General features: G+C 49.4%; 1 long non-coding RNA gene across 1 annotated transcript; it reads left to right on the top strand.

Moving 5' to 3' along the window:
• Positions 1-736: 736 nt before the first annotated feature.
• Positions 737-11,326, top strand: LOC136366369 (uncharacterized). The gene is made up of 4 exons (XR_010744520.1): positions 737-966; positions 1,264-1,331; positions 4,195-4,335; positions 11,011-11,326. It is a non-coding gene; the product is annotated as an uncharacterized lncRNA (long non-coding RNA).
• The last annotated feature ends 1,364 nt before the right edge of the window (positions 11,327-12,690 follow it).

Genomic DNA, 12,690 nt, shown 5'->3' with positions numbered 1-12,690 from the left:
CAGCTCCTGTCCCTTCACCTGCAGCCCCGGGGGCAGGAGAGGGCTGTCACCCCCACTGCTGTGCTCCCATCCTGGAGCTGCTGCTCTGCAGCTGGAGCCAAGCACAGCAGAGACAATGTGCTGGAGCATTCTGTCTGAGGGGAGTTCAGGGAGGGGAGAGGGAAAAAGGCTGTTAGATCTATCGCTGGCAATTTAGATTCAGAGACATTTCATCTGCAGTTCCCTCAAGTGTTGAATTGAATAAAACCAGAGCAGCGGTGGAAAAGGAGGTGGGGGAAGGGCTCCAAGCACTCTCAGCTAAACAAAAAGAGACAGGCAGCTCATAAAAAAGGAATTGCATCCTTGAGTTGAAAATCTGGATTCACAGGGCAGGGAGGAGGCTGCGTGGCAGAGCCCACCCATGGGCAGGGGCCAGGCAGCACTGCTGAGGGCTTCTGGCACTCCTGCAGCCAGTGCAGATCACAAGGCTCATTTCTGGGTTTCCTGATTTTCTGTTGATTTTTTGAAGTTCCTGTTGTAAAATCAAGCAGGAAGAACAGAGTCCAAGACTTTGGTTGCAATTAAAAAAAAACCCTATCCCTCACTTTCCAGTGCTTCAGGAGAAAAGCACAAAAGCAAAACCCTCAAAGATCAAACAGTCAGAAGTTATTTAGCACTTACAATCTTGTAAACACTTTCTGTCGGGGGCCAGACTCATCATTCCTAAATATAGCTGTGGGATGGTAGAACTGTTCTCACCATTAGGCATTTTTGTTCCTCTGCCTTTGGGGGAATTGTTGCTGGTGGCTGCTCTGGCTATGCACTGCAGCACCTGGATTTCTCTGGATCTGTCCTATTCCCCAGGTGTCAGGTGAGGATGGCTTCACAGGAGTGCTCATCCTGGCCAAGGCTGGGACAAGAGCGACAGCCACCAGAGAGAACTGTGTTAGAGCAGACAGTACATCCTTGGGGTCTCTCCTGCCTCGTGTGAGTGTGGTGCCAACGCCTCTGCCTTGCCACAGGGTTGGCTGTGGCCTCCTTCAGGGAGGAAGGCAGGTCTTTTGTTTGCCCCCCTGCCCATCTTCTTTATTGCCCCTCTGCTCCCTTGTAACATGTTAGTGGCAGATCTGATGCCTCACACTTTGCTCAGCCCTGCTTCAGAACCGGTCACAGCCAAAGCCTGACCAGCACTGAGGTGATCCCATGGTACAGCTGGGCAACTTGGGCAGGTGTGTGGCACAGGGCTGATGGCAACTTGGCAAAGTGTTGTTGTTTGCATTACAGTGTTCCCTGCCTAAAAATTGTCCTCTGCCTTCATGGTGCAGCTGCAGAATCCTGCATGAAACACAAAGGTAAGGCCAGGGTGAGGAGCTGGGACTCCTCATGACAGCGCTGACACCTTCCCTTCAAGTGATTTCAGCTGTAAAACAGGACTCATGATTCTTACCTGTGTCACCAGAATTTGGGAGTCTGATTAGCCACATCTTGTAGAAGGCTGAAGCAGCCTTACTGTAAATCCCGGACCAGAGACCACAGAACAGGAGAGGCTGCCTCACAGGCATGTATTTATGCTGCCCTGTTTCCCTGTGCTATCGACCCAGCGGCTTGCTAAGATACAGCCCTGCCTGCTGTAGTGGTCTAATTCATTTTTAAGCATCATTATTTTTCATGTTGTGGTCTTCCCCTTCTTCTGGTGTTTCTCCCCACCCACCCCCAAAAATGCCCATTCCTGTTTGTCTCTAGGCGTGCGATGCTCCCACATGTGTGTGTGCATACCAGGGAGATGGAGAGGCAGCTTCAGCTACACTAAGCAATTAAACTCCAGTAGCTCAGGGATGAGCAGGAGGCCGTGATTTTCTTTTCCTTCGCAGTAATTGCCTCTGCAATCAGCTTTGATCACCCGAGAGCAGAAGAGATGAGTGCTGCAAGTTGACATCAGTGGTTTTAATATATCCATTTACATATACAGGAGCAGTGCAGCATACAGCTTTCCATAGCGCCTCTGACCTGAAACCATCGCCGCTCCATAGATACCTCATTTAATTTAATACTTCACCACCACTGCGGAAGCCATACGATGGGGATGGGAGGGGGCATAATCAAGCCCTCACTCTCTCGCTCTCCGTGCATGTCTGTAAAAATGACATGAAAGTAATTGCTTTTGAAAAGCAAAGCAGAAATGGCACAATTGATTCCACTTAAATGAGAGGAGAAGGGGTGGGGGTGGGGGATGTTCACCCTAAACATGCCACCTTCTTTCCTGCTGCAAGCACATCGCTGCGTGGGGCTGCGCTGGGACAGAAGAAAGGTGGGCTTGCCTGAGTGGCGTGGGAAGGAGGGAAGCTAGGGCAAGCAGTGCTATTTTGGGCAGGATGCACCCCTTGGTGACCTTGTACCGCAGGCAGATGCTGCTCCATGGAGCCATGTGACATGCCCTGTTGTCCACAGGCACTCCTGGCACCCCAGAGCTGGCAGGGAGCTTCATTGCACTGAAAGTCCTAGAGCCACTCTGCTCCCAAACCCACTCACCTGCCTGGCAGCTGGGGGAAGGGGGATGATGAGGAGACATCAGCTCCTCTCCATCTCTAATATATCTCTCATCATCCCAGTTGACGAAGCTTTTTGAGCCAATAGTTTTGGAATCTATCCAGTCTGCTGCTGCTGGTGGATACTCACCCTTCTGCCAAGGACCTCCCAGTGCCCCCTCTGTGACCTGGCACACCACTCAGCCCCCCACCAGTGGCAGCCAGGACCTGGCACCATGGGCTGTGCACTGCCTGTATGTGCTGAAATACATCTTTAATGTAGACATTAACATGATTTCGTGTTAACTACATGCAAATTGATTGTTAGTATACTTATTGAATGTTGACAGCTGGGTGACAGTCTTCAATAAATATGTTTTACTAATCAGTTAGCATTAATTACTACCAAAATCCTCTCTAGGTTTAGCAAGTCAGTGAACATTGAGGAGGCCCCTCTGTTGCTGCCAGTGTCGATGGATGTTGGCAGCAACAGCAGCAGCACTCAGCTGTTCCTGTAGCAGTGTGGAGCACAAGTGGGCCCAGGGGGTCCAAGGGCAGTGGCAGTGCTGGATGGACAAATGGATACATGCCCAGAGGAACAAGCCTCTGGGAAACATTCCTCTTGGGGAGAGCTCCCCATGCATCAGGGCCCACCTGAGGGCAGGAGGGATGCCAGCTTGAGCCAAGGTGGTGGTGGCCAGGCAGTGCTTGGAAGAAGCCCTGGAGACCCCTTCCTCCAGGACACAGGGCTGCTTCCAGATATATCTGAGCAGCAGAAGCAGGATGTCACCTGCAGTGACCATGTCGCTGCACACAGGACCCTTGGTTATGGCAGCGCATGGCACAATGTCCAGCCAGCAGTGCAGAGGAGTTCTTATGCTGCATTTAAACCACCAGCAGACCAACTCCTAAGCTGCATGGCCAGCATTTTCTCTTGACTCCCCATCCTTAGCAGGGCAGGACCCCTACAGTGCCTGCTGACTGTGGCTTCTCTCGCCCATGACAAGAAGATGAGCAGCATCGCTGAGGAGTAAGTGGCCAAGGCAGAGGGAGAGTGGCTCTGTACTGAGGTTGATACTTGAGTCTTGTCATGCTAATGCTCCTTGGTTGACATTTATGATTCTTCTCTTCTTCTGCCTTGTGCAAACCCCTTAGAGCTGGGACACCAAGAAGTGAATACGCTGAACCCTTAGAGCCACTGCTGTTCAGGCAGAATGGGAGGGACATGGACTGGCTGTGGGGTACCTGAGCCCCTTTGCTGTGTTCCAAGGACAGCAGACACAAGGAAAATGCCCAAAGAGCTCAACACGCAGCTGCAACAGGAGCTGGGTGTTTGGTTACTGGTTAGAATAATTTCGGTCTTGCTCAGCTGCTCTTTGCTTCCCTCACTGCGGGAGTCTGACACCCCATTCTGTGAGCGGAGGCAGGTTCCCCAGTCAGCAGAGTCTCTGCTTTCCCGAGCTGGACATGTCTGCCTGCTGCAGGCAAGCATGTCAAATCACACCTACCATATTGGCTTCCTGTCCCCAGAACATCAGATTTTTGCCGCTAATGTGCTGGGGGTGTCTCCTCCTGCCAATCCCCACCCCCAGCAGCATCAGGTCTGTGCAGTTCGGGGTTTTGTTAAGCTGTTTAGTATTAATTGATTTTTTTTTCCATTTTTTCTTTCTTTCCCTGGGCGGGTCAATAGCTGGATGCTCAAGAGCAGAGGATCTATCAACTGCAGACCAAGCAGAGAGAGAGGCAGACCTGGAGCAGAAATGCAGCCAGAGCATCAGCTCAGCCAGGACGTGGGGGCCAGCCACCAGCTACGGAAGGGAGCTTGGATCAGGTAGGAGAAGATACCAGTCCACTCTAGCTCGGCAGCCCAGGCTGAGAAGGGAGCTCTATTTGATGCATTCACAGCAATAATGATAATCTGCTGCTCTTGTTTACATGGCAGCATAAGGAAGGGCTGAAGATGTGAGAGTAGAGTCTCACCTCCCAATGAGGAGGGGAAGGTGGGAAGCAGCAGGGAGATGGCTTCAGCTCTGCTGGCTGTAAAATGGGTGATGGGATTGCAGTTGCTGTGGGGATGTGATGGCTGTCATGCACAGATGTTGTGAGTGCTGCTCCTGCTGCTGACCTTGGAGAGACATGAAGAGGATGGCTACAAAGACACTGCCCCAGGACAGAGCTGTCCTGGCTAGTGGTGACATTTACATGCTGTGAGCCATGAGATTAGGATTGCACAGACCTGTTCAGCCATGCTGCTGTGGACGAAACCCTCAGCTTGCTCAGAGTGGGGGCACCGTCGTTGCCTGCTGGAGGCCTGCTGGGCAGCCTATGCCAGTCTACCCCATGCTGGGTCTGTTTGCCCCTGCCCCACCACCAGCCCCTGTATTTCAGAAGCTATGTAAGTCAGACCTTTTGCTCAGTATGTTCCCTGCATGTGAACCTGGCTTAGGAAAGCACATTGCTCCTACCTCTGCAGCCATCAGGCTGTCTGCCTGATGTCTGCTCAGGCAGGCTCAGAGGACTCCAACCACAAGATCTCATTCAGATTCACACGGCAAATGGGGTGGGAGAGCTGATCCTGGAAACCTGGGGAACTCCTGCTGCCATGCACTGCAGCATTACTTGATTAACCTCGTATCCACTTGTCATCCCTTTCAGCACCACATAAGCCATTGAAAAAAGTGTTGATTTTAACAACTTGCTAGTGAAATATGCTTGGGGTTCTGGTAGAATAAACCAGGTACTTTTGACGCTGGAGCACCAGGTACCAGCATATTGAATGACAGGATAAGCTCAGCACTGCTGGTTTGTGTAAGCAGCAGCTCGGAGGGCAGCATTTAAAATAGGTTTGGGGGGTATCTCCCTTATTAGGCAAAGTGGAGACATGTTGTTTCATTTAATGTGGTGATGATAAATACATTCCAATAAGTATATTCATATATCTAATGATACATACCTCACAACATCTATTAACACAATGCACTTTTTACATTTATTGCTTTTGAAGGAAAGTTGCAAGATGTTGTTTTATTGACTCCCACATCATCCATTGTTCTGTGTGTGAGGAGCCAGCCCAGCATGTGGGCTGAGCCGCGCATGGCAAGCCCGCATTCCAACTGCCCACAGTGAAGGTGGGAGCAGGATGTGTGTGCCTTTGTCTGTGTTTGTGGATGGTGGCAGATGGATGTATGCAGAAGAGGGTCAGCATGTGCCTTTGTTTTGTTCTGTATATGCATATGGATGACTGTGTGTTGATTTGTGCAAAGGACAGCATGGCAGGGTGGGAATGACACTCTGCTTCTTCCTACTTCCTTTCCCTTCCCTTCCCATCTCTCCACCTATTGATACCAAATTCAGCTGAGCCTTGTTGTTGGTTTCAGTGTGAAAGTGGCAAATAAAACAGCCTAGCTCTCAACTTTCTCTTACAAACCTCCCAATTAAAGAACTGAGCATCAAGCCTCATTATATAAAAATATAACACTATTCTGTGGCAGAACAGTGTTCTAGCTCTGTGTACAGCAGCAGCTTATGGCCCTGTCTAGGAAAGAGCTCTTTTCTCCTGGAAAGAACAGGGGAACCTTGTGAAATTCATCAAGATGCTCATCCACCTTCTGTGGTGAAGGGGCTTCCTGAGCCCAAGGAAAAGGCTTTGTGTTTAACAGCCCTTGAGGAATTTTCATCCATAACTTGTCAAACTAATTCTGTAACTCAGACTTATCCAGCTTCTGCAAAGTCCTGTAGCAGTGAGTTCCCCTGCTTGACCATGCTTGGATAAGAAGCCACCTCCTTTGGTTTGTTTTGAACCTGCCCCCTGACAAATTCCACTGTTTTACTGGAAAAGGCCAGGACAGTCTCTTAATCACCTTCCTGTGACACTTCTGATTTTATAGATCTTTGTCATATTTTCTTTCCAGTATTGTTCTTCCACATAGAAGGACTCTAATCTATTTTTCTGAGCCAGCCCCAGATGCTGATACATTTCCTGTTGTGGGGCCCTGGGCCTCCCAAGGCTGGTGGTCCTGGGTCCCTGCAGCAGGCAGCAGGATTCCTCTGCAAGGAGTGCCAGGTGTAATTTAGCACTGAGAGCATGAGTTATGGTCCTGCCCTTTACAGAGAGACTGGCAGCACAGCCCTTTTTGTCAGCTTAGTCCCCCACCTGATCATGAGCTCTCCTAGTAAATTAGGATTTGGCATATCATCCTTTAGTACATCCCCATGCTAATGTCCTTTTGAAATGAAACCGAGAAAGCTGTTAACCTCAGTTAGCCAGTTGTCCTCACCGTGACCTGGATAAATCATCCAAGCAGGAGCACTGAAAAACAGTGCTCTAGCTGTTTTGCAAAATGGAGTTGAAAGGGAAGGACTGTGCTTCCAGCTTACGCCATGAAGAGTCCTCTGCACAGGCAGCAAAAGGAGCAGTCTTCTTACACCAGAGACCCTGATGGGGCTCTAGGCTGTGTGTCCCCTGGTACACCCCCTCCCCTGGTATCTGCTGAGGGGTCCCAGTGTCAGGCCACAGGTGGGAAAAGGTGACACGTTGTATCTGGAGAAGAGAGAATGGATTCCAACAGGGACCCCAGGGACAGGTTCCTTCTGCTCCTGCCATCGGGCATGTTTCAACATCCAGCCCTTCGTGACCATGCAGTTTTACCACCCATTCCTTCCCTTCAGCTGGGGGCTGGACTTTCCTCAGGGATGTCTCCTTCACCACAATCTGAAGGCAGCTGGCCTTGAGCTGGGAAAAGAGATGACAAGGACACTTTGGTGGCTGCTACCAGGAGATACGGATTTACAGGAGTAGATCTGTTTTGACTCTGGGACCTGTTATCTTTATAGAGGCCTCCTTACTTCATCTGCTTTTACAGGGCATCTGCTCTCATAGATACTGCTCTGTGTGGCAGGGAGTTCTACTAGACAGAGTTTCTTTTGTGATTTCTGATCTGGCTGCTTTGTTGGTGTTTGGGTTTTTGGTTTTTACTTCTGCATGACTGAGGGAGATCACAACACCAGCTGTATGTAAGAAACTCCTGGAAAGAGGAAAAAAGCCATCTGCTCTCCATGTCCATGGAGGAATACTCAAGAACTACTGGTCAGAGTCTCCATCAGGAAAGATTTGGGTTAGAAACAGTTTTCTAAAGGGAAGGAGAACAGAGCAGGTGAACAGACTGCAAGGGCCTGAGGATCCTGCATCACAGGAGAGCTTTAAGGACAGATACACAATACACAGGGTACACAATACAGGGGGACCTTTGTCTCAGAGGTCCCCCTGTCTCAGAACTGGAAGACAGACTATCAGCCTCTTGACGTTCACACCAGCATTGCTGGTGATAGATATTCTCTATATCTATCCCTGCCCTTAGCTTGTAAAGCAGCTCTGCCTTTCCCAGAGCCCCACCACAGTGTTTCCCCTTCAGTGTTTCCCGTTTTACTGCCAACCTGCCTGGTCCCAGGCTCCCTGGGAGGCTGTAACACATGCTGAACAGTGCCTGGAGGAGGTCAGTGGGTGATGAAGACTCCAATACCACCATCTGCATTACATGTGCTGCTGTGCCACAGGCTTTGGCCAGAGACCCATCCATTGTGGGGAACACATGAGTGGATGAGGCAGAGATGGGAGTGTAGATATACTATCAGAACTTTTGGATTCAATTTCCCTTCTCAGCAGAATAGCTGTGTGCAGTTTCTTACATGTGCTGCTCTGCAAATGAGTTGTGCAGGACATGGTTGCAGTCAGAGACCACCTGGAGAGCACGATCCTCTTGGGGCGTGCAGTTTGGCTGTGCAGGGCTGGCACAGGCAAGGGCAGGGTCTGGCTGATGGACACAGCTTGCTCCTCAGGGGCTGTAGGAGTCTGCTGCCCTTTGCCTTGCCCCACTGCATGAGAGCAGCCACGGAGTGTTCACAGAGGAGGGAGGAATAGTCACAGGCATAATACCCTGTACCATATACCAGGACTCAGAGCTGTCCACAGACACCCTGTCAACATCAGCAGAGAGACGGGGAATGAAACACATGGCCAGGACAGTCAAATGAACTGTGAGCCAAGGTGAGCCATGTTATTTGTGTAGACATTTGTGTAGTGAGGAGTCCCACTGGGTACCTGTATCTGAGAGCCAGTTCTACAGCACAGTCATTTAAGAGGGAATAAAGAAAATAATAGAGCATTGATTAAAATGGTTGGCAAGGCCGATTTCTCTCCATGCAGCCTCTGATGGAGCAGACTTTGGGGCTGGGGAGGAATAGGCAGCCTCCAGGCTGTGAGGCTAATGCAGAGCCATGGCTGTTTGTATAACTGCAAAGCTTTTAAGAGAGACTTGGGAAAACTAGCTTGGATTCCAATGAATATTTACAATTACACTGCTCCAAAGCTGAATCCAATCACAGCACTGCAATGTGCAGGCTTTGTGCATCAAAAGAAAATGTGAGGAAAACAGGAAAGATGGAGTTGCCTTTGGAGGGACTTAGAAACAGAGATCTCTCTGCTTCTGGCAGAACTAAAATCCTTTATTTCTGATAGGAGTAATTTATTCTTCAGGCATTTTGCTTGATATTAGCAAGTGCCTGGTTGGTTTTTGAAGTGAGAGTCTTCAATAGAAGGTCTTTAATTCAAAATGAAAGTAAGAAATGGAGAGTGTTTTGGTTTGTAATTTTGATATTGTGCTAACAATCTCCAGAATAGGGGAGCATTACCAAACTGGAGCAGGGGCCCCTTCCACTCCCTGTGTTCTTGATCACCATGTAGAAGTAGGCTGGGTATTTAAACCATGCTGCTAATATTGAATTTGGCTGGTTACTATGCTGGCTGAGCATTCACTGCAGCTCAGTATTGGCTTCCTCTTTCTTGAGGTAGAAGGTATACAAAAATAATGGTGATGGGGAATTACCTCAATAAAAAGATGGAGGATCTGTGACTGCTGGATCACTGCTGAGAGCAGTGTGTCACAGAATAGGAAGTGTGTGACAAAGCAGAAACACTGCCTGAAATAATAACAGAACAACACCACAAGCTGACCTTTGTCATCTGCTGCTCTAGTGCCCTGTCTGCATGGCCTACACTGGCCAACCTGTCCATCCTGCCCACACAATCCATGCTGCCTGCAGCTCTAACCTACAGGGCTCTAAATAGTCAGTGGCCTCAGTGTGGTCCCACAGCACAAACCAGTACTGCTCTCCATTAATTGAAGTACTTAAGGTATAGCCTTGCATTCCATCATGCAGACATTCCTTAGGACTGCAGCAGCACAACAGCAGGTGTATATTAGGATACACACCACAAGAACATGCAATGTGTTTGCCACAGTGTCTGCTTACAGTACAAGCACATGACTCAGGAAAGCCACCTCTGAAGTGCAAGCCTCCTCCTTCCCCAGAGCCCACCAGGCAATGTGTCCCACCCTGGACAGAGGGCAGCAGGGGGCTGCTTCCAGCCTGCACTAATCCCTCCATGTGGTTTGAAGATGATGCTGTCTTCTGATGCCTGTGACCTCGTGGATGCACAGATCTCTGCTGCTGGATGGCAGTCTGAAAGGATGCTGGTGGGAAATCCCAGGAAGCTGGTTTCTGATCTGAGTCAGTCACGCTGTTGGTGCAGAGACACACTCCATCACACGCAGGCATGGCACGGGCTGTTCCCTGCAGCTTGGCACAGGCTGGAGTCGATAGCCCTCAGCAGGAAATTGCAGTCAGTATTATGCTGTCTAAGAGGCTTAAAATCAACTGTGAAGTTTCAGTATAGCTACAAAACCCCTGTTTTCTATTTCTCCACTGGCAGCTTGTTCCAGGAGAAGACAGTGCAATTTGGTGATTGATTCCTGGAGTCTGGTTGGTGCATCCATGCTGGAGTATAGAGGCCACAGATCCCGTGGTGCTTCCCCGAATACTCTGCCAGCCTCAGCCACCCGCAGCTCATGGGCTCTGGAAGCAGAAACACTGTCTTGCCTTCCATCAGTGTGAGTAGATATTTTTCCTCCACCAAAATATTTAATTTATTTTTGAATGCATATGAGCTTTGGAGGCGCACCATGCCCTGTGTGAAGCAGTCCAACACAGCACGTGGCATTCAAAATAAGATCTGGTTTTTAGTTTTTTATTACCTGCTAATTTACAGGGTGCTGTTGGTTCTTATATTGAAGGGATGACGAGAAATCATACTGCAGGCAACCTCTTTTTGCTAAACTTGATACTATAATCCTCTTCAGTCTATTCTTTTCCAGCCTAAAGAAACTATCCACTTTTTCCTCACGTGGAAAATACTCTTTGTATTTGATCATCCTTGTTGGTCTTCTCTGAAACACTTCCAAATCTTTTTCTTGAGAGAGGCAGACAGAGCTGCATATAGAAATCACAGTGCAGCTTTCACTATGAATCTGTTCATTGACAGAACTGTGCTCTGCTCTCCATTATTTTCCTGATAATTGTTAACCATCAGTTTGCCTTTTGGGCTGCTCCTGGGCACTAAACAAATGTTTCCATAGATCCATCTCTCCATCTTCATCTGATTTTATTCCAGCACAGCCCCAAACCCTAATTCCTGAGGAGGAACAGAGCTACAGCACCTGAGACTGCGGTGAGATGTTGTGAGAAAGATGGTGCAAATGCCCCAGACCTTCAGGAAGGTTAGGACCACCTGCCTGTGTCATACCTTGGAGACCAGGGACAGCTGCTAAACATTTGAAAAAAAGGAAGAAATTATATAAGGTCAGTATACCTGGCCTCTTCCAGACAGATATACCTCTAGTGTCTGCCCACCTGAGGGGCTGAGTAATGTGTGGAACGCCAATGTAGCCAGATGAATCAGTGCTGACGTGAAGCCCTATCCAAGAGCACAAATAGCATCATGTTCTTGTGATCTTCCTTTGCATTTCCTTCCTGCAGATTCCCGGGATGAGCGGGAAGGGATTGGGCTGCCTGACCTCCTGTACCTGTGGAAATTTCACCCTGTTACACTGAAATCAGTGACTTGTCAGACTAAGATAGCTTCAGAGAGGCGTTTGGCTGGGCTTGAAGACATCAAGAGATGGCAAATGCATGACATCCTCCCCTGGCAGTCAGTCCCTTTACATCACTCCTACTGTTTTGGTTTGGTTTGGTTTTTTGCTCTCATGACAGCTATGCCAACAGGGCTAATGAAGCTTTCTATGCAGCAGTAATATGGTCTCAATTTTTTTTCCCTTAGGTTTTATCCTTTGTCTTAGAATAGTCCTTTCTTTTTGGCCAGACTTAAGGTTAACCATAGAGGGAAGGGAAGGGAAGGGAAGGGAAGGGAAGGGAAGGGAAGGGAAGGGAAGGGAAGGGAAGGGAAGGGAAGGGAAGGGAAGGGAAGGGAAGGGAAGGGAAGGGAAGGGAAGGGAAGGGAAGGGAAGGGAAGGGAAGAAGGGAAGGGAAGGGAAGGGAAGGAAGGGAAGGGAAGGGAAGGGAAGGGAAGGGAAGGGAAGGGAAGGGAAGGGAAGGGAAGGGAAGGGAAGGGAAGGGAAGGGAAGGGAAGGGAAGGGAAGGGAAGGGAAGGGAAGGGAAGGGAAGGGAAGGGAAGGGAAGGGAAGGGAAGGGAAGGGAAGGGAAGGGAAGGGAAGGGAAGAAGGGAAGGGAAGGGAAGGGAAGGGAAGGGAAGGGAAGGGAAGGGAAGGAAGGGAAGGGAAGGGAAGGGAAGGGAAGGGAAGGGAAGGGAAGGGAAGGGAAGGGAAGGGAAGGGAAGGGAAGGGAAGGGAAGGGAAGGGAAGGGAAGGGAAGGGAAGGGAAGGGAAGGGAAGGGAAGGGAAGGGAAGGGAAGGGAAGGGAAGGGAAGGGAAGGGAAGGGTCCTCTCTTTTTCTGCCTATTCATCTATGTCTGTAACCTCATATCCTCCTACCCTTATGAGGTTCTCCCTGTGCTACCCACCACCAGTCTCTTTCCATTTACCAAGCTCTCTCTGGTTTTTGTCTCCCCTCAGCCCCCTTGCTTTTTCTCTCACGCAGTGCTACCATCACTGCTGGCTTGGAAGGAGGCCCCAGAACTGCTGATGTGGCTGTCCATGGGCACTATCCTTCTTCCAGCAACTTAGTGACTGTAACTGCAAGAACCACCAATACTTTGTGTCCTGTCCAGACTCGAGCAGCACTGCTTTCCTTTCATTTGTTCCTTCCATTATCCAACAGAATTTCTACTTCCTGCTGATTCCCATCTCTTGGTTCCTTAGAGGAACACATGACAGTT

This window comes from Sylvia atricapilla, chromosome 12, assembly GCF_009819655.1.
Source record: "Sylvia atricapilla isolate bSylAtr1 chromosome 12, bSylAtr1.pri, whole genome shotgun sequence".
NCBI lineage: Eukaryota > Metazoa > Chordata > Aves > Passeriformes > Sylviidae > Sylvia > Sylvia atricapilla.
This window is presented reverse-complemented; position numbering and strand designations above follow the sequence as displayed.